Source organism: Chamaea fasciata, unplaced genomic scaffold (assembly GCF_029207755.1).
Source record: "Chamaea fasciata isolate MVZ Bird 193981 ecotype frontalis unplaced genomic scaffold, bChaFas1.0.hap1 SCAF_40, whole genome shotgun sequence".
NCBI classification, from domain to species: domain Eukaryota; kingdom Metazoa; phylum Chordata; class Aves; order Passeriformes; family Sylviidae; genus Chamaea; species Chamaea fasciata.
The window spans coordinates 1-24,811 of NW_027094125.1; the positions used below are offsets into that span (position 1 = coordinate 1).

At 55.0% G+C, this 24,811-nt stretch overlaps 1 pseudogene; it reads left to right on the plus strand.

Annotated features, from left to right (window-relative positions):
- Positions 1-18: 18 nt before the first annotated feature.
- LOC136303687 (zinc finger protein 850-like) lies at positions 19-23,768 on the plus strand (annotated as a pseudogene).
- Positions 23,769-24,811: the final 1,043 nt, after the last annotated feature.

Here is a 24,811-nt window from a genome sequence, read left to right on the forward strand (position 1 = left end):
CTGGGTTTTTTCTTTTTTGAGCTATTTTGTGGCTTTTTTCAGGATTTTTTAAAAACAGTTTTCCTTTTTTATGCAATTTTGGGATGATTTTTTTAAATATTTTTTGGGAATTCTGTGTCGCTCCGGGCTCTCCCCCCTCCTGCGGCATTTTGGGCAATTTTCTGTCACTCTTGGGTCATTTTTGGTCACGCTTTGGATCATTTTGAGACATATTTTGTAATTTCAGGGGCATTTCTAGTCAGGTTTTGGTCATTTAGGGGCCATTTTGTGGCCATTTTCTGTCACTTTTCAGGCATTTTTGGTCTCTTTAGGGGCGTGTTTGGTGACTTTTGAGCCATTTTTTGCCGGTTTCAGTCCCGGTCTCAGTCTTGGTCCCAGTGCCAGCTCTGGTGCTGGTTTCCGTCTCGGCCTCGGTCCCAGTCCCGGTGCCTGTGCAGTGCCAGTGTGGGTTCTGGTGTCGGTTCCGGTCCCGGTCCTGCAGCGGTGCCGCTCTCGGTGCCAGTCTCGGATCTGGTGTCGGTCTCGGTCTTGGTGCTGGTGCCGCTTCTGGTGCTGATCTTGGTCTGGGTCCAGGTCCCAGAGATTTTAGGCGGGTTTGGGTAATTTTAGGCCAAACTGGGCAGGTTTAGGGTGGGTTTTTGAGCCTTTTAGTGTGGATTTTTGGCCCCTTTGTCTGATTTTAGGCAAAATCTGGTGGGGTTTAATCCCATTTGAGTGATTTTAAGATAAACTGGGCAGTTTTAGGGTGGATTTCTGATCCGTTTGAATGGGTTTTAGGCCCATTTCGGTGGGGCTTAGACCCATTTGGGTGAATTTAGTTCAAATCTGTTAGGTTTTAGGGTGGACTTTAGGTACATTTTCTTGATTCTAGGCCACACCCGGTATTTTCAGGGAGGATTTCACAGCCTTTTAGGAGATTTGAGGGGATTCTTGGCCATTTTGTGTGGGTTTTAAACCACGTTTGGCAATTTTAGGCCGCATTGGTTGGTTTTAGACCCCTTTGGATGATTTTATCCCCAAGTGGCTGATTTCAGGCCAAACCCTGTGGCTGTAGGGTGGCTTTTAGTGCCCTTTGGGTGATTTTAGGCCACTTTGTAGGGATTGCAGGCATCTTAGGGTGATTTGAGGTCAAACCTGATCCGTGTTAGGGTAGATTTTAGGCTTCTTTAGACAATTTCAAGCCCGTTTGAATGATTTTCGTTCAAACCGGGCCCTTTTAGGACCGCGCGTCCGCTCGGCCACGCCCATTGCCCTCACGATTCCCGCCCTGTCCCTGACCCCGCCCCTTTCCCCTCCCAGTTCCCGCCCTTTCCTTGGCCCCGCCCTCGCAGGCCGGGCCCGGGCCCGGGGGAGGGGGAGGAGGGAGGGAGGAAGAGGCGCAGCGGCGGCAGGAGCGGGAGGCGAAGACGAGCGGAGGGAGCGGCGGCTCCAGCGCTCCCTGAACTGGCGGCACCGCCGGGATCATCGCCCCCCATCCCGCAGGTGCCCGGGGAGGGGGAGCTCGCCCCAAATATCCCGGGGGGTCCCTGGGTTTTGGGTTTGTTGGGGGGATGTTTGGAGCTCGCGGGGCTCCAAAGCCGAGCAGCAGATGCCCCTCGGACGGACATCGGGGGCTCCCAGGGAGGTGTTTTTGGGGTGTCCCGGTGTCGTCAGAGCCGGGGTGGGGGGCGGGGGAACATCGGGTTTGGGGAGCCCGGGAGAGCCGCCGCTTCCCCGAGCGGGAGCCCAGAGAGAGGAGAGCCCAGAACCTCAAAGCGGGGACCCCGAGAGACGGGGGAACGCTTGGGATTGCCGGGACCCCGTTAGGGGCTGGAGGGGCGGGATGGCCGGGAAGAGGGTTCGGGAGTCGCGGTGCTGGAAGTGGCTGCTCCCAGTGTAAGCCCAGTCACTCCCAGTATCTGTAGGTGGGGAGACAGAAGAGCGGGGAGCTTTTCAGGTTCCTGGGACTCGCTGCAGCCCCGGGAGGGCAGGCACCGAGCAGCCGGGGGATCTCCTTACACTTCCCTGTGACACGGAGGCAAATCCCATCCTGTCCTTGTCCTTCCTCCCCCAGACAAGGAGCCGAGCATGGAGAGCAGGGAGGACAAATCCCCGCGGCAGAAGCTCGTGGCAGAGGCCGTTTTGAGCAGCTCCACGGCGCAGGAATGCAACGGAGAGGAGAAGGGCCAGAGATCCCTGAGGAGGAGGGGCTGCAAACGCAGCTGGCGAGGCTGTGAGGAGGAAAGTGCCAGGCCGGGCCGGGAAGGCGGCTGGAGATGGAGCCAGAGCTCAGAGCTGGTGGTCCATGAGCAGCTTCGTGATGGGGAGAAGCCCCACAAGTGCTCCGAGTGTGGGAAGAGCTTCAGCCAGAGGTGCAGCCTGCTCCGCCACCAGAGGACCCACACCGGGGAACGACCTCATGAGTGTGGGGAATGTGGGAAGAGCTTCAGCCAGAGGTCCCTTCTAATCCACCACGAGAGGATCCACACTGGGGAAAGGCCGTACAAGTGTGCGGAATGTGGGAAGAGGTTTCAGCACAGCTCCCACTTGATCTGTCACCAGAGGATCCACACTGGGGAACGACCCTACGAGTGTGAGGAATGTGGGAAGAGGTTTCAGCAGAGCTCCCACCTGATCTATCACCAGATGATCCACACTGGGGAGAAGCCCTATGAGTGTCGGGTATGTCAGAAGAGCTTTAAGTCGGGCTCTGAACTGATAAAACACCAGATGATCCACACTGGGGACAGGCCCTTATGAGTGTCGCGAATGTGGGAAGAGCTTCAGGCAGAGCTCTGCCCTGACTGCCCACCAGAGGATCCACACTGGGGAGAGGCCCTACGAGTGTGATAAATGCTGGAAGACGTTTCAGACCAGCTCAGATCTCCTTAGGCATGAGCAGACACACAGAGATGAGAGACCCTTCCGCTGTCCTGACTGCGGGAAGGGCTTCAAGCAGAACTCCACGCTCAAGAGGCACCGACTCATCCACACTGGGGAGAGGCCCCACGAGTGTGATCAATGCAGGAAGAGGTTTCAGACCAGCTCCAGTCTCCTTCTGCACCAGCGCACACACACAGAGGAGAGGCCTTTCCTCTGCCCTGACTGTGGGAAGGGCTTCAAGCAGAACTCCACCCTCGACAAGCACCGGCGCATCCACACTGGGGAGAGGCCCTACAAGTGTGGGGAATGTGAGATGAGCTTCAGCTGCAGTTCCAACCTGATCTGCCACCAGAGGACTCACACTAGGGAACGGCCGTACGAGTGTGGGGAATGTGGGAAGAGCTTCAGACAGAGGAAGCACCTGATCCAGCACCAGAACATCCACACTGGGGAAAGGCCGTACAAGTGTGGGGAATGTGGGAAGGGCTTCAGGCACGGAGCCAACCTGATCGTCCACCAAAAGATCCACACTGGGGAGAGGCCCTATGAGTGTGGGCAGTGTGGGAAGGGGTTTCCCACCAGCTCCCATCTCCTCCTGCACCAGCGGATTCACACAGAGGAGAGGCCCTTCCACTGCCCTGACTGCGGGAAGGGCTTCATGTACAATTCCCATCTCATCATCCACCGGCGCATCCACACCGGGGAGAGGCCCTTCGAGTGTCCCCAGTGTGGGAAGAGCTTCTCCAAGAGCTCAGCCTTGACCCAACACCAACGGAGCCACCCATAAGGGAAGCCCTGCGAGTGCCCCCAGTGTGGGAAGCGCTTTGTGCTCTGTTCCATCTCCATCCCCCACTGGAGGAGCCACGATGGACAGGGCCCATTGGGTGATCCACATTCCCTGTGATCCCTGTTGGAAGGCACCTTGCCGGTTATCCTTTTGTTTTGGCCTTAATTTTCTTGTAACATCTTCATCCCTTAAAACCAGCCAAAATAGGGTTGAAAAGAAAGAAATTGCTCAGCGATGTCTTAAGTCCCACCATTTCACAGATATTTTTGCGGGAATTTAGGATTTGGAGACATATTCTCGAGGATTTGTGTGTTCTTGGTGGATTTTGCACAGCGTTCTCCCTCTCTTTGCACTCCAAAAGGCAAGAGGGATCAGACTGTAACCCCAAAACCGTTCCAATCCCCCTGAGAACAACTCAATCTTACTCCAAAGGTGCTCAATCCCACCTCATAGTGGCTTGTTCCCACTTCAGAAAACTCAGTCCCCTGCCAAACTTACTCGATTCCACAGCCACCAGGGTGAGATGGAAATAGAGGGCGACTGGGAGAAGTGGGATCCAAATTTGTGGGATCGGGATTATGTGGGGCTGGGTGGTTGGGATGTATTTTGATAGTAAGTAAAACTGGGAGACTTCTTGATTTCTGTCCTGTTCATTTCCAGTCACTTGCAGTTCTCTTTTCAGAGTGTCACCTTCTCAGCTGATTGTGTTTGTGCCCTCCTTTCTCTCCTGCCTCTCTCTGCCTGCTCTGTTTGTCTCTCAGTGTCTCCCTGGAGCCAGGGCAGCTCCCACCAAAGACCCTGCCCTGACTGAATTCCCAATGCAGGAGCTCCAAGAAGCATGGATGAAGTTCTGGGGGCTGGCAGTGAAATGTGACTGTAGGATCTTGCTGCCCTTGGCTTTGGGCCCCTTCTCCAGAGCTTTGCCTTCAAAGGCAGGAAGATCTTTTCCTGTCTGGGAACTGGAATTCCACAGCCTTGGAGTGTGTGCCATGCAGGACTGGGATCCTGCAGACTGGGATCACATGGACTGAGATCCTACAGCCTGGGCCTGAACTGACCGGGACTGTCTGGATCAGGAGCATCCAGACTGGGATCATACAAACTGGGATCATACGGACCGGGTTGGCTGCACCAGAATGATGTGAACCGAGGCGGTCCCACCATTCCCAGGGCTCCCTTTGAGTTTCTCCTAGTCCCTCCCAAACCCGAGGGTCCCTCCCAGTCCCACCCAGGGCCCCAGCAAAATCTCAGATCGAAGACAGCGGTCCCCGAGCTATCGTGGAGCCAATCCCGGAGCAATTCCAGACCAATCCCCGACCCGGTTCTGGCCCCGCTCTCAGTCGCAGTCCCAGAGCGCTCTCGGTGCTCATTCTCGTCCTGGGATCAACCTCTATCCTGGAGTGGTGCCGGTTCCAGTCTCAGTCTTGGTCCCAGTACCAGTTCTGGTGCCAGTTTTGATGTTGGTCTCGGTCCCAGAGCGGCGCCTGGAGCAGTGCGGGTCTCGGTTCTGGTGTCGGTCTCAGTCGTGGTGCTGGTGCCGGTTCTGGTGCTGATCTTGGTCTCGGTCCTGATCCGGAGATTTTAGATTCTTTTGGGTGAATTTAGGCCAAACTGGGCAGGTTTAGGTTGAGCTTCAGATCCCTTGGAGTGATTTCTAGCCTTTCAGGGTGGATTTTAGATAACTTTGGGTGGTTTTGGGCCAAATCTGGTGGGCTTTAGGGTGGATTTTTTATCCATTTTGATGATTTTAGGCCCATTTGGGTCTGGTTTAGGCCTATTTGGGTGATTTTATGATAAACTGGGATATTTTTCGTGGATTTTAAGTCCCTTTGAATGATTTTAGCCCCATATGGGTGGATCTTAGGTGTGCATGGGAGATTTTAGGCCCCTTCTTTTTGGTTATTTTTGGCCCTTATGAGTGGATTTTCAGCCTCTTTGGCTAATTTCATGTCAAACAAAGTCCTTCTCGGGTGATTTTAGGTCCTTTTGTGTGGCTTTCAGGCCATGTTGGGTGATTTTAGATCTTTTTGGTTGATTCTAGGCCAAACCGGGAACTTTCAGGTTGGATTTTACACCCATTTGGGAGATTTAAGAGTGATTTCATGCTATTTTGTGTGGGGGTTTTTTTTAAACCAGTTTGTTCAATTTTAGGCCCCTTGGTTGGATTTTAGAGCCCTTTGGATTCTTTTAACCCCATTTGGCTGATTTGAGGCCAAACCATGGAGATTTAGGGTGTATATTAGTGCCCTTTGTGTAATTTTAGGCCACTTTGTGGGGATTTTAATCCCATTTGGATAATTTGAGGCAAAACCTGGTCGGGTTTAGGGTGGATTTGAGGCCCCTCTGGAGAGTTTTAGGCGCATTTTGGGTGATTTCAGGGCAAACCGGGCCCTTTTAGGACCGCGCGTCCCCTTGGCCGCGCCCCTTTCCCCTCCCAGTTCCCGCCCTTTCTCTGACCCCGCCTCGTTCCATTCGTTCCCCGCCCTTTCATTGGCCACGCCTCTTTTCCTTTGGGCCCCGCTCATCTGCTGGCGCGTTCGGTCCAGCGCATGCGCAGATGACCCAGCGGTGGCTCCCCCGGGCGCCGCCATCTTTGTTCCCGGTTCCCCGAGCCAGCTCCGGCGTGTCCGAGACCTACGGTAGGGCAATGGGGGATCTATAGGGGATCTCTAGGGGTCTGGGGGGACCTGGGGGTGTCTTTAGGGGGTTTAGTGGGTGGTCTGTACGGGGTTTAAGGGGGTCCGTATGGGATTTAGGGCGGTCTGGGCATCCCTAAAGGGGGTTTGGGGGGCTATAGGGTCTCCATAGGGGTCTGAGGGGTCTATAGAGGGTCCGTAGGGGTCCGTAAAGGGGGTCAAGGCGTCCCTAAGTCCGGGGGTCTGGGGGTCTCTCTTGCGGATTATTGGGGTCTGGGTGGCCTTTCCGGGGCTTGGGGGGGGTCTGTCGGGGATCTGGGGGAGCCTGTAGCTGCTCCGGGGAGGTGTGGGGGTGTCTGTGGGTCCCTGTGTAGGGTTTTGGGGCGGCCTGAGGGTCCCCAAAGGGGGTCTGAGGGGGCTCTAGGGGATATATAGGGGATCTCGAGAGGGTTCAGGGTGGCCTGGGGGTTTCTCTAGGGGATCTGGGGGTCTCCCTAGGGGATTTTGGGAGGGGCTGGGGGTCCCTAGAAGGGGTCTGAGGTTACATTTAGGGGATCTCAGGGTCTCTGCAGGGGATTTGGGGAGGGCTTGGGGCTTCCTAAAAGGGGTGGGGGGGGAGGGTCCCATAGGGGATTGGGAAGGGGTCTGGGGGTCTCTGTAGGGGATTTAGGGGGGGTCTATAGGGGATCTGCGGGGGTCCCTAAAAGGAGTTTTGGGTGGGTCTATAGGGCTTCTATAGGAGCCTGGGGGAGCATATAGAGGGTTTGGGGAGGGTCTTGGGATCTCTGTGGGGAAATTTTGGGATCCTTGGAGGGAATTTTGGGCTCTGTACAGGGAATTCTTGGAAATGTAGAGGTCCAAATGGGGCAATTTTGAGTTTTCTATTGGGAACTTTTTTGAATTTTGGGGCCTCTATTTGGAATTTTGAGGGGAATTTCAGGGGAATTTTGGATCCAAAAGCAAGGACTTTGGGTCCAAGTGTGGGAATTTTGGGATCTCTAGAGGGGATTTTCAGGAGTTTTGGGGTCCCCAGAGGAGATTCTGAGTCCAAATTTTGGAATTTTGGGCTCTCAAGAGGGCATTTTTGGGGAATTTTGATACCAAATGTGGGAAGTTCCGGCAGTTCTTGGTGATTGGCAGCCCCGGCACAAGCAAGTCCTGCCTCCTGCACCACTTCATCGAGAGCACGTGTAGGAAATTTTGGCAATTGTCAAGGATTTCAGGAATTCTGTGAGTTTGCGGAAGTTTCGGGAAATTTTCTTTGGATTTTGGGGGACTTTCTGGGTGCTTTCGAGGATTTTTAAAATATTTTTAGGAACTTTGGGGTGGTGTTTTTGCAATTTTAGACTGTTTTCTGTTGTTATTTGGGGGCTTCTTTGGGGTATATGTTGGGAATTTTGAGAAACCTGAGGAGTTGGGGAGTTTTCAAGGAATTTTTGTGGAGTTTTGAGGGACTTTAAAAATATTTCTGAGCATTTTAAGGGTTTGTTTGGCTTGGTTTTTTTTCATTTTCTGGGTGATTTTTGATGGAGTTTGGTTGAATTTCTGGAAAATTTTTGGGAATTTCGGAAATTCTGGGTAGTCTGGGAAATTTTGAGAATATTACTGGAATTTTTGCAGGCATTTTCTGGGTTTTTTCTTTTTTGAGCTATTTTGTGGCTTTTTTCAGGATTTTTTAAAAACAGTTTTGCTTTTTTATGCAATTTTGGGATGATTTTTTTAAATATTTTTTGGGAATTCTGTGTCGCTCCGGGCTCTCCCCCCTCCTGCGGCATTTTGGGCAATTTTCTGTCACTCTTGGGTCATTTTTGGTCACGCTTTGGATCATTTTGAGACATATTTTGTAATTTCAGGGGCATTTCTAGTCAGGTTTTGGTCATTTAGGGGCCATTTTGTGGCCATTTTCTGTCACTTTTCAGGCATTTTTGGTCTCTTTAGGGGCGTGTTTGGTGACTTTTGAGCCATTTTTTGCCGGTTTCAGTCCCGGTCTCAGTCTTGGTCCCAGTGCCAGCTCTGGTGCTGGTTTCCGTCTCGGCCTCGGTCCCAGTCCCGGTGCCTGTGCAGTGCCAGTGTGGGTTCTGGTGTCGGTTCCGGTCCCGGTCCTGCAGCGGTGCCGCTCTCGGTGCCAGTCTCGGATCTGGTGTCGGTCTCGGTCTTGGTGCTGGTGCCGCTTCTGGTGCTGATCTTGGTCTGGGTCCAGGTCCCAGAGATTTTAGGCGGGTTTGGGTAATTTTAGGCCAAACTGGGCAGGTTTAGGGTGGGTTTTTGAGCCTTTTAGTGTGGATTTTTGGCCCCTTTGTCTGATTTTAGGCAAAATCTGGTGGGGTTTAATCCCATTTGAGTGATTTTAAGATAAACTGGGCAGTTTTAGGGTGGATTTCTGATCCGTTTGAATGGGTTTTAGGCCCATTTCGGTGGGGCTTAGACCCATTTGGGTGAATTTAGTTCAAATCTGTTAGGTTTTAGGGTGGACTTTAGGTACATTTTCTTGATTCTAGGCCACACCCGGTATTTTCAGGGAGGATTTCACAGCCTTTTAGGAGATTTGAGGGGATTCTTGGCCATTTTGTGTGGGTTTTAAACCACGTTTGGCAATTTTAGGCCGCATTGGTTGGTTTTAGACCCCTTTGGATGATTTTATCCCCAAGTGGCTGATTTCAGGCCAAACCCTGTGGCTGTAGGGTGGCTTTTAGTGCCCTTTGGGTGATTTTAGGCCACTTTGTAGGGATTGCAGGCATCTTAGGGTGATTTGAGGTCAAACCTGATCCGTGTTAGGGTAGATTTTAGGCTTCTTTAGACAATTTCAAGCCCGTTTGAATGATTTTCGTTCAAACCGGGCCCTTTTAGGACCGCGCGTCCGCTCGGCCACGCCCATTGCCCTCACGATTCCCGCCCTGTCCCTGACCCCGCCCCTTTCCCCTCCCAGTTCCCGCCCTTTCCTTGGCCCCGCCCTCGCAGGCCGGGCCCGGGCCCGGGGGAGGGGGAGGAGGGAGGGAGGAAGAGGCGCAGCGGCGGCAGGAGCGGGAGGCGAAGACGAGCGGAGGGAGCGGCGGCTCCAGCGCTCCCTGAACTGGCGGCACCGCCGGGATCATCGCCCCCCATCCCGCAGGTGCCCGGGGAGGGGGAGCTCGCCCCAAATATCCCGGGGGGTCCCTGGGTTTTGGGTTTGTTGGGGGGATGTTTGGAGCTCGCGGGGCTCCAAAGCCGAGCAGCAGATGCCCCTCGGACGGACATCGGGGGCTCCCAGGGAGGTGTTTTTGGGGTGTCCCGGTGTCGTCAGAGCCGGGGTGGGGGGCGGGGGAACATCGGGTTTGGGGAGCCCGGGAGAGCCGCCGCTTCCCCGAGCGGGAGCCCAGAGAGAGGAGAGCCCAGAACCTCAAAGCGGGGACCCCGAGAGACGGGGGAACGCTTGGGATTGCCGGGACCCCGTTAGGGGCTGGAGGGGCGGGATGGCCGGGAAGAGGGTTCGGGAGTCGCGGTGCTGGAAGTGGCTGCTCCCAGTGTAAGCCCAGTCACTCCCAGTATCTGTAGGTGGGGAGACAGAAGAGCGGGGAGCTTTTCAGGTTCCTGGGACTCGCTGCAGCCCCGGGAGGGCAGGCACCGAGCAGCCGGGGGATCTCCTTACACTTCCCTGTGACACGGAGGCAAATCCCATCCTGTCCTTGTCCTTCCTCCCCCAGACAAGGAGCCGAGCATGGAGAGCAGGGAGGACAAATCCCCGCGGCAGAAGCTCGTGGCAGAGGCCGTTTTGAGCAGCTCCACGGCGCAGGAATGCAACGGAGAGGAGAAGGGCCAGAGATCCCTGAGGAGGAGGGGCTGCAAACGCAGCTGGCGAGGCTGTGAGGAGGAAAGTGCCAGGCCGGGCCGGGAAGGCGGCTGGAGATGGAGCCAGAGCTCAGAGCTGGTGGTCCATGAGCAGCTTCGTGATGGGGAGAAGCCCCACAAGTGCTCCGAGTGTGGGAAGAGCTTCAGCCAGAGGTGCAGCCTGCTCCGCCACCAGAGGACCCACACCGGGGAACGACCTCATGAGTGTGGGGAATGTGGGAAGAGCTTCAGCCAGAGGTCCCTTCTAATCCACCACGAGAGGATCCACACTGGGGAAAGGCCGTACAAGTGTGCGGAATGTGGGAAGAGGTTTCAGCACAGCTCCCACTTGATCTGTCACCAGAGGATCCACACTGGGGAACGACCCTACGAGTGTGAGGAATGTGGGAAGAGGTTTCAGCAGAGCTCCCACCTGATCTATCACCAGATGATCCACACTGGGGAGAAGCCCTATGAGTGTCGGGTATGTCAGAAGAGCTTTAAGTCGGGCTCTGAACTGATAAAACACCAGATGATCCACACTGGGGACAGGCCCTATGAGTGTCGCGAATGTGGGAAGAGCTTCAGGCAGAGCTCTGCCCTGACTGCCCACCAGAGGATCCACACTGGGGAGAGGCCCTACGAGTGTGATAAATGCTGGAAGACGTTTCAGACCAGCTCAGATCTCCTTAGGCATGAGCAGACACACACAGATGAGAGACCCTTCCGCTGTCCTGACTGCGGGAAGGGCTTCAAGCAGAACTCCACGCTCAAGAGGCACCGACTCATCCACACTGGGGAGAGGCCCCACGAGTGTGATCAATGCAGGAAGAGGTTTCAGACCAGCTCCAGTCTCCTTCTGCACCAGCGCACACACACAGAGGAGAGGCCTTTCCTCTGCCCTGACTGTGGGAAGGGCTTCAAGCAGAACTCCACCCTCGACAAGCACCGGCGCATCCACACTGGGGAGAGGCCCTACAAGTGTGGGGAATGTGAGATGAGCTTCAGCTGCAGTTCCAACCTGATCTGCCACCAGAGGACTCACACTGGGGAACGGCCGTACGAGTGTGGGGAATGTGGGAAGAGCTTCAGACAGAGGAAGCACCTGATCCAGCACCAGAACATCCACACTGGGGAAAGGCCGTACAAGTGTGGGGAATGTGGGAAGGGCTTCAGGCACGGAGCCAACCTGATCGTCCACCAAAAGATCCACACTGGGGAGAGGCCCTATGAGTGTGGGCAGTGTGGGAAGGGGTTTCCCACCAGCTCCCATCTCCTCCTGCACCAGCGGATTCACACAGAGGAGAGGCCCTTCCACTGCCCTGACTGCGGGAAGGGCTTCATGTACAATTCCCATCTCATCATCCACCGGCGCATCCACACCGGGGAGAGGCCCTTCGAGTGTCCCCAGTGTGGGAAGAGCTTCTCCAAGAGCTCAGCCTTGACCCAACACCAACGGAGCCACCCATAAGGGAAGCCCTGCGAGTGCCCCCAGTGTGGGAAGCGCTTTGTGCTCTGTTCCATCTCCATCCCCCACTGGAGGAGCCACGATGGACAGGGCCCATTGGGTGATCCACATTCCCTGTGATCCCTGTTGGGAAGGCACCTTGCCGGTTATCCTTTTGTTTTGGCCTTAATTTTCTTGTAACATCTTCATCCCTTAAAACCAGCCAAAATAGGGTTGAAAAGAAAGAAATTGCTCAGCGATGTCTTAAGTCCCACCATTTCACAGATATTTTTGCGGGAATTTAGGATTTGGAGACATATTCTCGAGGATTTGTGTGTTCTTGGTGGATTTTGCACAGCGTTCTCCCTCTCTTTGCACTCCAAAAGGCAAGAGGGATCAGACTGTAACCCCAAAACCGTTCCAATCCCCCTGAGAACAACTCAATCTTACTCCAAAGGTGCTCAATCCCACCTCATAGTGGCTTGTTCCCACTTCAGAAAACTCAGTCCCCTGCCAAACTTACTCGATTCCACAGCCACCAGGGTGAGATGGAAATAGAGGGCGACTGGGAGAAGTGGGATCCAAATTTGTGGGATCGGGATTATGTGGGGCTGGGTGGTTGGGATGTATTTTGATAGTAAGTAAAACTGGGAGACTTCTTGATTTCTGTCCTGTTCATTTCCAGTCACTTGCAGTTCTCTTTTCAGAGTGTCACCTTCTCAGCTGATTGTGTTTGTGCCCTCCTTTCTCTCCTGCCTCTCTCTGCCTGCTCTGTTTGTCTCTCAGTGTCTCCCTGGAGCCAGGGCAGCTCCCACCAAAGACCCTGCCCTGACTGAATTCCCAATGCAGGAGCTCCAAGAAGCATGGATGAAGTTCTGGGGGCTGGCAGTGAAATGTGACTGTAGGATCTTGCTGCCCTTGGCTTTGGGCCCCTTCTCCAGAGCTTTGCCTTCAAAGGCAGGAAGATCTTTTCCTGTCTGGGAACTGGAATTCCACAGCCTTGGAGTGTGTGCCATGCAGGACTGGGATCCTGCAGACTGGGATCACATGGACTGAGATCCTACAGCCTGGGCCTGAACTGACCGGGACTGTCTGGATCAGGAGCATCCAGACTGGGATCATACAAACTGGGATCATACGGACCGGGTTGGCTGCACCAGAACGATGTGAACCGAGGCGGTCCCACCATTCCCAGGGCTCCCTTTGAGTTTCTCCTAGTCCCTCCCAAACCCGAGGGTCCCTCCCAGTCCCACCCAGGGCCCCAGCAAAATCTCAGATCGAAGACAGCGGTCCCCGAGCTATCGTGGAGCCAATCCCGGAGCAATTCCAGACCAATCCCCGACCCGGTTCTGGCCCCGCTCTCAGTCGCAGTCCCAGAGCGCTCTCGGTGCTCATTCTCGTCCTGGGATCAACCTCTATCCTGGAGTGGTGCCGGTTCCAGTCTCAGTCTTGGTCCCAGTACCAGTTCTGGTGCCAGTTTTGATGTTGGTCTCGGTCCCAGAGCGGCGCCTGGAGCAGTGCGGGTCTCGGTTCTGGTGTCGGTCTCAGTCGTGGTGCTGGTGCCGGTTCTGGTGCTGATCTTGGTCTCGGTCCTGATCCCGGAGATTTTAGATTCTTTTGGGTGAATTTAGGCCAAACTGGGCAGGTTTAGGTTGAGCTTCAGATCCCTTGGAGTGATTTCTAGCCTTTCAGGGTGGATTTTAGATAACTTTGGGTGGTTTTGGGCCAAATCTGGTGGGCTTTAGGGTGGATTTTTTATCCATTTTGATGATTTTAGGCCCATTTGGGTCTGGTTTAGGCCTATTTGGGTGATTTTATGATAAACTGGGATATTTTTCGTGGATTTTAAGTCCCTTTGAATGATTTTAGCCCCATATGGGTGGATCTTAGGTGTGCATGGGAGATTTTAGGCCCCTTCTTTTTGGTTATTTTTGGCCCTTATGAGTGGATTTTCAGCCTCTTTGGCTAATTTCATGTCAAACAAAGTCCTTCTCGGGTGATTTTAGGTCCTTTTGTGTGGCTTTCAGGCCATGTTGGGTGATTTTAGATCTTTTTGGTTGATTCTAGGCCAAACCGGGAACTTTCAGGTTGGATTTTACACCCATTTGGGAGATTTAAGAGTGATTTCATGCTATTTTGTGTGGGGGTTTTTTTTAAACCAGTTTGTTCAATTTTAGGCCCCTTGGTTGGATTTTAGAGCCCTTTGGATTCTTTTAACCCCATTTGGCTGATTTGAGGCCAAACCATGGAGATTTAGGGTGTATATTAGTGCCCTTTGTGTAATTTTAGGCCACTTTGTGGGGATTTTAATCCCATTTGGATAATTTGAGGCAAAACCTGGTCGGGTTTAGGGTGGATTTGAGGCCCCTCTGGAGAGTTTTAGGCGCATTTTGGGTGATTTCAGGGCAAACCGGGCCCTTTTAGGACCGCGCGTCCCCTTGGCCGCGCCCCTTTCCCCTCCCAGTTCCCGCCCTTTCTCTGACCCCGCCTCGTTCCATTCGTTCCCCGCCCTTTCATTGGCCACGCCTCTTTTCCCTTGGGCCCCGCTCATCTGCTGGCGCGTTCGGTCCAGCGCATGCGCAGATGACCCAGCGGTGGCTCCCCCGGGCGCCGCCATCTTTGTTCCCGGTTCCCCGAGCCGGCTCCGGCGTGTCCGAGACCTACGGTAGGGCAATGGGGGATCTATAGGGGATCTCTAGGGGTCTGGGGGGACCTGGGGGTGTCTTTAGGGGGTTTAGTGGGTGGTCTGTACGGGGTTTAAGGGGGTCCGTATGGGATTTAGGGCGGTCTGGGCATCCCTAAAGGGGGTTTGGGGGGCTATAGGGTCTCCATAGGGGTCTGAGGGGTCTATAGAGGGTCCGTAGGGGTCCGTAAAGGGGGTCAAGGCGTCCCTAAGTCCGGGGGTCTGGGGGTCTCTCTTGCGGATTATTGGGGTCTGGGTGGCCTTTCCGGGGCTTGGGGGGGGTCTGTCGGGGATCTGGGGGAGCCTGTAGCTGCTCCGGGGAGGTGTGGGGGTGTCTGTGGGTCCCTGTGTAGGGTTTTGGGGCGGCCTGAGGGTCCCCAAAGGGGGTCTGAGGGGGCTCTAGGGGATATATAGGGGATCTCGAGAGGGTTCAGGGTGGCCTGGGGGTTTCTCTAGGGGATCTGGGGGTCTCCCTAGGGGATTTTGGGAGGGGCTGGGGGTCCCTAGAAGGGGTCTGAGGTTACATTTAGGGGATCTCAGGGTCTCTGCAGGGGATTTGGGGAGGGCTTGGGGCTTCCTAAAAGGGGTGGGGGGGGAGGGTCCCATAGGGGATTGGGAAGGGGTCTGGGGGTCTCTGTAGGGGATTTAGGGGGGGTCTATAGGGGATCTGCGGGGGTCCCTAAAAGGGGTTTTGGGTGGGTCTATAGGGCTTCTATAGGAGCCTGGGGGAGCATATAGAGGGTTTGGGGAGGGTCTTGGGATCTCTGTGGGGAAATTTTGGGATCCTTGGAGGGAATTTTGGGCTCTGTACAGGGAATTCTTGGAAATGTAGAGGTCCAAATGGGGCAATTTTGAGTTTTCTGTTGGGAACTTTTCTGAATTTTGGGGCCTCTATTGGAAATTTTGGGGGGAATTTTGGGGGAATGTTGGATCCAAATGCAGGACTTTGGGGAAATTTGTCTCCAAATGTCTGAATTTTGGGATCTCTAGAGGGGATTTTCAGGAGTTTTGGGGTCCCCAGAGGAGATTCTGGTTCCAAACTTGGGAATTTGGGGTCCCAAAAGGGAATGTTTGGGATTCTTGGATCCAACCTTGGAAATTTTGGGCTCTGTAGAGGGGATTTTGGGAATTTTGGATCCAAACGTGGGAAGTTTTGAGAATTTCTTTCCCAGATTTCCTCTTCAAGTTCTTGGTGATTGGCAGCCCCGGCACAAACAAGTCCTGCCTGCTGCACCACTTCATTGAGAGCAAGTGTTGGAAATTCTGGGAATTTTCAGGGATTTCAGGAATTCTGGGGGGTCCTGAGATTTTTGGGAATTTTTTGCGGTTTTGGGGGGACTTTTTGGGTATTTGGGAGGGATTTTTACAGTATTTTTAGGAACTTTTGGGGTGGTATTTTTGCATTTTTAGAGTATTTTCTGTTGCTGTTTGGGGGCTTTGGGGAATATGTTGGGAATTTTGAGAAATCTGAGGAGTTGGGGAGTTTTTGGGGAGTTTTGGAGGATTTTAAAAAATATTTCTGAGCATTTTAACGGTTTGGGTTTTTTTCCTTTTCTGGGTGATATTTCTTGGAGTTTGGTTGAATTTCTGGGGAATTTTTGGGAATTTGGGAAATTCTGGGTAGTCTGGGAAATTGTGGGAAAACTGGAATTTTTGGAGGCATTTTCAGGTTTTTTTATTTTTGAGCCATTTTGAGGTTTTTTCAGGTATTTTTTAAAGTAATTTGGCTGTTTAATGTCATTTTTGGAGAGGTTTTTGGAATTTTTGGGAAATCTGTGTCCCTCCCGGCTCTCTCCATTCCTACGGCATTTTGGGGCGTTTTTTGTCACTCTTGGGCCATTTTTGGTCACTTTTGTTCCATTTTGGCCACTTTTGTGCCATTTCCTGTTATATTGGGTAATTTGGGGCAATTTTGTGTCATTTTGGGGACATTTGAGGCAATTTTTGATCATGTTTTGGGCCATTTTGTGTCATTTTGAGTCATTTTTTGCAATTGCGGGGGCATTTCTAGTCAGTTTTGGGTCATTTGGGGGCCATTTTGGGGCCATTTTCTGTCACTTTTCAGGCATTTTTGGTCTCTTTAGGGGCGTTTTTGGTGACGTTTGAGCCATTTTTTGCCGGTTTCAGTCCCAGTCTCAGTCCCGGTCTCAGGGCGGTGCCGGTCCCAGTGCTGGTCTTGGTCCCGGAGCGCTCCCAGTGCCAATCTCGTTCTCAGTCCCAGTCCCTGGGCGGTGCCAGTCTCGGTGCTGGTTTCGCTGCCGGTCTCGGTCTTGGTGCTGGTGCCGGTTCTGGTGCTGATCTTGGTCTGGGTCCAGGTCCGGAGATTTTAGGCAGGTTTGGGTAATTTTAGGCCAAACTGGGCAGGTTTAGGGTGGATTTTCGGCCCCTTTGGATGATTTTAGTCCAAATCTGGTGGGTTTTAGGGTGGACTTTAGGTACATTTCATTGATTTTAAGCCAAACCAGGTCTTTTCAGGGTTGATTTTACGCCTTTTTTAGGAGTTTTAAGGGGATTATTTGCCATTTTGTGTGGATTTAAACCAGTCTGGGCAATTTTAGACGATATTGGTTGGTTTTAGACCCTTTTAGATGATTTTATCCCCAATGGGCTGATTTTAGGCCAAACCCTGTGGCTATAGGGTGGCTTTTAGTGCCCTTTGGGTGATTTTAGGCCACTTTGTGGGGATTGCAGGCCTCTTAGGGTGATTTGAGGTCAAACCTGATCCGTGTTAGGGTAGATTTTAGGCTTCTTTAGACAATTTCAAGCCTGTTTGAATGATTTTCGTTCAAACCGGGCCCTTTTAAGACCGCGCGTCCGCTCGGCCACGCCCATTGCCCTCACGATTCCCGCCCTGTCCCTGACCCCGCCCCTTTCCCCTCCCAGTTCCCGCCCTTTCCTTGGCCCCGCCCTCGCAGGCCGGGCCCGGGCCCAGGGGAGGAGGAGGAGGGAGGGAGGAAGAGGCGCAGCGGCGGCAGGAGCGGGAGGAGAAGACGAGCGGAGGGAGCGGCGGCTCCAGCGCTCCCTGAACTGGCGGCACCGCCGGGATCATCGCCCCCCATCCCGCAGGTGCCCGGGGAGGGGGAGCTCGCCCCAAATATCCCGGGGGGGTCCCTGGGTTTTGGGTTTGTTGGGGGGATGTTTGGAGCTCATGGGGGTCCAAAGCCGAGCAGCAGATGCCCCTCGGGGGGACATCGGGGGCTCCCCAGGGGGTGTTTTTTGGGGTGTCCCGGTGTCGTCAGAGCCGGGCCGGTGAGACACCGGGTTTGGGGAGCCCGGGAGAGCCGCGACTTCCTGAGCAGGAGCCCAGAGAGAGGAGAGCCTAGAACCGCAAAGCGGGACCCCAAGGGAGGGAGGGACCTCTGGAATTGCCGGGACCCCGCTGGGGGCTGCTGGGGCTGGAGGGGCGGGATGGGCAGGAAAGGGATTCAGGGGTCCCAGCGCTGGAAGTGGCTGCTCTCAGTGTGAGCCCAGTCGCTCCCAGTATGAGCCCAGTGTCCCCCCCGTGTGGTTCCAGTTTCCTGGGCATTTCCAGTGTGAGCCCAGTCACTCCCAGTATGAACCTGGTTACTTCCCATCACTCCCTACCTGATCTCTGTTGCTCCCAGTATGAGCCCAGTCACTCCCACTTATTCCCTGTTCTGATGCAGTTTGCCCCCAGCATGGTCCCAGTTGCTCCCATTTCCTCCTGCTTTTGTCCTGCCTCTTTCCAGTTCTCCCAGTTGCCCCTAGCATAGTCCTAGTCACTCCCAGTATGATCCCTGTCTCTCCCAACAGGGCCCCAGTCATTCACACTTGGTCCCAGTTGCCCCCAGCATGGTCCCAGTTCCCCTCCACACTCTCTCCCAGTTTGGTCCCAGTCAGCACTTGCATGGTGTCAGACACTCCCAGTATATCCCAGTTGCCCTGAACATTCTCATAATCATTCCCAGGCACTCCCAGTTACTTCAGCATGGTTCATTGGCCCACAGTTTTATCCCAGTTCCTTCCAGTGTGTCCCAGTTGGCTCCCAGCATGGTTACTGGGTAGCTCCCAGTAACCCCCAGTCAGTGTCCATTGACAGCCACTCTATTTCCAGTATGATTGTAGCCACTCCCAGTATGATTCCAGTATGATGCCAGTCACTTGCAGTCTAATTCCAGTCACCCTCAGTCTGGACCAGTGGTCCCCAGTGTGATCCCAGTTGCTCCCTGTCAATGCCAGCATGAACCCAGTAGCCTCCGGTATGATCCCCGTCATTGCCTCTCTCTCCCAGTATATTCCAGTCACCCCCAGCATGCTCCCAGTCACTCCCACCTCCTCCCAGTTGCTTTCAGCACGATTCCAGTTGCTCACAGCCACACCCAGTCAATCCCTGTATGATTCCAGTCACCCTCAGTGTGATGCCACTATAGACCCAGCTGTTCCCACTGTGATCCCAGTATGATCCCAGTTGCCCTTAAAATAGTCCCAGTCCCTCTCAGCATGGTCCCAGTCATGCCCAGTTGCCCCCAGTGTAGATCCAGTCACTCCCAGAGTCCTGTAGCGTGGTCCCAGTCACAGTCCCCGGCTGTTCCCGCTGTTGTTCCAGTCTCCCCAGTATTGTTCCAGACACTCCCAGCATAACCTAGTAGCAATCAGCATGCTCATAGTCATTCCCAGTCACTCCCAGTTGCCCCAGTAAAGTTCCAGTTACCCCAGTACAGCCCAGTCACTCCCAGTGATGGCAGTCCTGGCATCCCTCAGCCTTCTCTGCGTTCCCCCATCCCGGATCTCCCCAGAGGAGCCCCAAGGGCTGGAAGTCCCCAGCCAGGGTCCCCAGCAAGGTCCAGTGTGGATGTGCAGCCCCCAGTTTTCCCAGTTTCCCTCTCCTTCTCCCCGGGCCGGGTTCCCCGCGGCCCCAGCGGATGGGAGCAGCCGAGAGCCCCGCGCTGCCCATCCTGACCTGTCCCGGCTCCATCCCCGCTCCTCCCGCGGGCTGCCAGGGCTTCGGGAACGGGGCACCCAGGGTGTGCCTGCTCTTGGGGGAGGAGGAGGAGGGGTGGAAGTGGAGGGATGAGGAAGGAGAGGGAGAAAGGAAGGAAGTAGAAGAAGGAGGTGGGATTAGGGAGGAGGAGGAGGGCTGGAAGAGGAGGAGTGGGAGGAAGAAGAAGAGGAGGGACAAAGCAAGATAAAGAAAAGGAGAAGGGACCACGAGGTCGAGCGTTCCCTGAGCTCTCAACCCCTCACCTGTGGGATCATGGCCCCCCATCCCACAGGTGTCCGGGGAGGGGGAGCTCAGCCCAGATATCCTGGGGTCCCTGAATTGTTTTTTGTGGTTTTGTGGGGGGGGATGTTTTGTGAATGAAGAACTCCAAAGCAGAGTGGAAAATGCTCCTTGGCAGGACGCTGGGGTGTCCCAGTGGCAGCTGCCGGCAGAGGCAGCCTGGAGGAGCAGAGCCCTGTGTCCCACAGGAGCCCAAAGTGGGGAGCCCCAAAAGGGGGAAGCACTGCAATTTGTGAGGCCCTCGACAGCCTGGTGTGGAGCAGGGAGGCACTTCTTGTACCCCCTGCAGCCCCAAAGCAGAGAATAAAGGGGAGAAGGGAACCCGGCACCCCAAAAACCCCCAACATCCCTAAATGGGCAGACAGAAAAGGGGGGAGCTTTTTGGGTTCCTGGGACTCCCAGCAGCCTGGGGAGGGTGGGGACCGAGTAGACAGGGGACCCCCAATAGAGGCATGATGCGCAGCAGCTGCGACAGGGGGAACCCCTGAACACCAAAGGGGAGAGACCAGAGAAGGGGAACTGGAAGGCATTGTCAGGATTGAATCTTGGAGTTTGGGGGGTTTTTGTGAAGCCCAGCTACCCGGTGAATTCTAGTGATGGACTTTGGCAGAGCTGCCTTCAAACTCAACGTGCTCATCCCTTATTTTTCCCCAAACCAGGATTTCCCTTTCCCAACCCTTGGCTGGACAGAGAAGGAGGCTGTGAGAAAGAGGAGGGTGCCCCAGGACACCCAGGCAGGTGAGGAGGAAGTCAGTGCCCCTTTCCCCCTCTCTCCTGCTCCATCTCCCAGCCCAGCCCGGCCCCCGGCTGCAGGACAACCCTGCTGCCAACGCCGTCCTGCCGGGAACACACTGGGGGCTCTCCTTCCCCTTCCCTCTGGCACGGAGGCAAATCCCATCCTGTCCTTGTCCTTCCTCCCCCAGACAAGGAGCTGAGCATGGAGAGCAGGGAGGACAAATCCCTGTGGCAGAACCTCATGGAAGAGGCTGTTTTGAGCGGCTGCACGGTGCAGGAATCCAACGGGGAGGAAAGACCCAGCCTGTGCCAGGAAGGCGGCCAGAGATGGAGCCTGAGCTCAGAGCTGGTGGTCCATGAGCAGCTTCCTGATGGGGAGAAACCCCACAAGTGCCTGGGGTGTGAGAAGAGCTTCACCTGAGATGCCACCTGCTCCGCCACCAGAGGATTCACACAGAGGAACAGCCCTACGAGTGTGGGAAATGTGGGAAGGGCTTCAGGAAGAGCTGCCAGCTGATTGCCCACCAGATGATCCACACTGGGGAGAGGCCCTATGAGTGTGGGGAGTGTGGGAAGACGTTTCAGACCCGCCCCACCCTGAGCCAGCACCAGAGGATCCATACGGAGGAGAGGCCCCACCAGTGTGGGGAATGTGGGAAGAACTTCATGCAGAGCTGCCACCTGATTCGTCACCGGAGGGCCCACACCGGAGAACGGCCCTACGAGTGTGGGGAGTGTGGGAAGAGCTTCAGACAGAGAGCTACCCTGACTGAGCACCAGAACATCTACACTGGGGAAACGCTGTACAAGTGTGGGGGATGTGGGAAGGGCTTCAGGCACAGTTCCAGCCTGAGCTTGCACCAAAAGATCCACACTGGGGAGAGGCCCTACGAGTGTTCCCAGTGTGGGAAGGGGTTTGTGACCAGCACCCAGCTCCTTAGGCATCAGCAGACTCACACAGAGGAGAGGCCCTTTCGCTGCCCTGGCTGTGGAAAGGGCTTCGAGCAGAACTCCACCCTCATCACCCACCGGCGCATCCACACTGGGGAGAGGCTCCATGAGTGTGATAAATGCAGGAAGAGGTTTCAGTTCACCTCCAGTCTGCTCAAACACCAGCGCATGCACACACAGGAGAGGCCCTTCCGCTGCCCCCACTGCGGGAAGGGCTTCAGGCACAACTCCACCCTGATCAGGCACCGGCACATCTACACTGGGGAGAGGCCCTCTGAGTGCACGGAATGTGGGAAGAGCTTCTCACGGAGCTCTCACTTGTCCAAACACCAACGGAGCCACTGGTAAGGGAAGCCCTGCGAGGGCCCTCAGTGCAGGAAGAGCTTCGTGTGCTTCTCCAACTCCATCCCCCACTGGAGGAGCCACGCTGGGCCGAGCCCTGGTGACCCACATTCCCTGTGTTCCGTGTTGGGAAGACACCTGGCTGGTTATTTTTTTGTTTTGCCCTTAATTTTTTTCTTGTCTCCCTCTCTGCACTCCAGAAGGCAAGACGGATCGATCTGTCACCTCAAAACCACTCCAATCCCAGTGAAAACTATTCAGTCTTACCCCAAAAGGGCTCAATTGCACCTCAAAATGCCTTCCCATCTCAGATAAACTCAATGCCCTGATTGTGTTTGTGCCCTCCTTCCTCAGCTTCCTCTCTCTGCCTGCTCTGTTTGTCTCTCAGTGTCTCCCTGGAGCCAGGGCAGCTCCCACCAAAGACCCTGCCCTGACTGAATTCCCAGTGCAGGGGCTTCAAGAAGCATGGATGAAGTTCTGGGGGCTGGCAGTGAAATGTGACTGTAGGATCTTGCTGCCCTTGGCTTTGGGCCCCTTCTCCAGAGCTTTGCCTTCAAAGGCAGGAAGATCTTTTCCTGTCTGGGAACTGGAATTCCACAGCCTTGGAGTGTGTGCCATGCAGGACCATCCAGACTGGGATCATGTCAATTTGGGTGGGTTTTGGGGGAGATGGAAAGGGTGTTTTGTGGATTTTGGGGGTATTTCTGTTGCAGCGGGTGGTTGGGATGATCCTGGCCAGAAGCTGTTGGGTGGTTTGAGGGGTCTGGGAGTGGCTGTTGGTGTGGGAGGGGGTTTTGGGGCAGTTGTGATCCCCCCAGACCCCTAAAGCTGCTTGCAGACCCCACCCCCTAAGATGCTGCCAGTGTTTGGGGCCTCCATGTTTGGGTTCATCCTCCTGGTGCTGCAGGAGAAGGTGAGAGGGGCTCCTCAGGGGCTGTGTGTGTCCCCCCCAGAGCGTGTGTGACCCCCCATGCCGGTGTCACCCCCTTTTTCCTCCCCACAGGGCTCCTGCCCCAGCTCCTGCTGCCCCCGGGGGGAATTTGGGGAGGGGGCAGTGGGGGTGCGCAGCCCCTGCCGGGGGATGACCCCGGTCCAGCCCCTTTGTTTAGCACCAAGCTGGGCCTGGGGCCGCAGGGGGAAGAGGCCCAGGGGAAGCAGATCCTGCAGGTGGGACAGGGCTTGGGCTCAGGGCAAGGTCCTGCCCTGCACACCTGGCTCAGGTGTGACCCTGCCCCGGGAAGGGAGCGGGACATTCCCATCCCCACGGATCAGGGCTGGGAGCAGCACTTGGAGCACAGACATGGAAATAGTGGGAGCAGCTGGGACCACACTGAGGGGGTGAATTATCCCCCCCACACCTTCCCAGGCCACTCAGAGCTGAGAAATGCTCGTTCTGCCTCGGCCTTGGCCAGCAGCCCCTGGGCTCAGCTCCTTGGGAGCCCAGCAGAAACACTGTCTGCTCCCAGGCACTGCAGCTGTCCAACGAGGTCCTGGATTCCTTAGGAGCAGGCCTGAGAGGTGTTTTTGTTCCCTCAGTGGCACAACATCCCTGTTCTCACACTTCCAAAGAACGCTGTGTATCCCAGGTGCGGCCAGGATGAAACATTGCTGTGACTAAAGCCCCTCTCTTGAGGCCCGACAAACAGCGCTCCAAAAGGAGCCCCTGGAGCTCTCCTGGGCCAGCGCCCTCCCTCTGAGTGGGGCCTCTGCCAGCCGGGAACTCTCCGGTCTGCTGCCCTCGGGGGATCCCCAAACCACGACGGAGCTGGGGCCGATCCCCCACTCCTCGAGGCTCAACCCTTGGGCCGCTGGGGAGATGCCAAAGCATCCACAGGGAGCATTTCCCTGCCCTGCAGGGGAACTTCTCACGGGTCCCTTGCACTGACTCTTTCTGTCTGTGTGCACACACGAGTGCCCGTGCCCTGGCAAATGTGGCAGAAATGTCGCTCTCTGAGGGCTTTGAGTCAGTCAGGCCTGTAAGTAAGGTCGAGTCACAAGATACAAGCCAAGTGAAATGGCTGCTAGGTGTTGTTCTTTTGCTGAGTTGTTACGTTCAATACAAGTTATAAGTGAAGTTCAATACTGTTAAGTGTTCAGTATTCCTTTTATCTTTGCTCTCACTGTCCTTTTGTCTCACACACACACACACAGAGCGACAGTTCTCGGTTCATTTCTGGTTTCATTGCCTGGATTTTGTTTGGTGGTGGTGTTGCTTTGTTTCCTTGGTGTGCCTGAAGTGTCCAGTCAGGAGGAGAGTGACTCTTGCCAAGGAACTTTGTCGTGCTGTCACTTAATATGAAATCTGGTTTTTGCTGAACCCTTGCTGGGGATTTTTTAAGCGCTCTCAAGGCCTCGTTGGTAACAGGGCGAAGGAGCCCTGGCCCAGGCTCTGGCCCTGGGGGACACGGGGACACTGCTGGGGGGTCCCTGTCCCCCTGTCCCAGCCCCCACGGCCCCATGTCAGGCTCTGGGGTTGATCTCGTGGAACATCCTCTGGGGGAGGCTGCGGCACCAGGGGTGGGGGGACCCGGGGGGACAGGGGACCCCGCTGTGCACGAGCAGTGTTGGACATCTCTGGGGGGAGCTGTGAGGGGGTCCGGGGTGGAGTGACCTCCCCAGTGACCTCACACTGCCCCCATGATGTCACACCACCCCTGTGATGTCACCCAGTCACCTGTGATATCACAGCCTGCTGTGATGTCACACACCCTTCCTGTGATGTCACACACCCTGTGATGCCACCCAGCCCTCTCTGTGGTGTCATAGTGCCACCCTGTAATGTCACAGCACACACTTTGACCTCACAACCCTCTTCCTGACATCTTACAGCTACACTATGATGTCACAGTCAGCTTGGTGGTGTCATAGCCTTCACTGTTATGTCACAGGCAGCACTGTGATGTCACAACCTGCTCTGTGATATCATACAACCACACTGTGATGTCACAGCCTGCTCTGTTCCCATTGTCACAACAGTCTCCTGTGCTCTTGGAGGCCGCAGTGTGAAACTGTGGACATTTGCTTCCAGGAGATTCCACGGCGTTACCATGGTCTCCTGGATTCCATGGGGGCCCTCTCTGTAACAATTCAGACTTGGTTCCATGAGAATCCATTGCCCCAAAGTGCTCTCCTGGCTGCCGTGAGACCTTTCTTTGTCACAGTGGAACCTTGCTTGCATGAGACCTGGCAATGCCCCAGTGGCACATGGGTTCCAGGAGGCCCCACTTGATCAAAGCAGAGCCTTGGATCCACGACATTCCAGTGTCACAATGTTCTCCTCAGTTTCCTGAGAACCTGATGTGTTGACAATTGACCCTGGCTT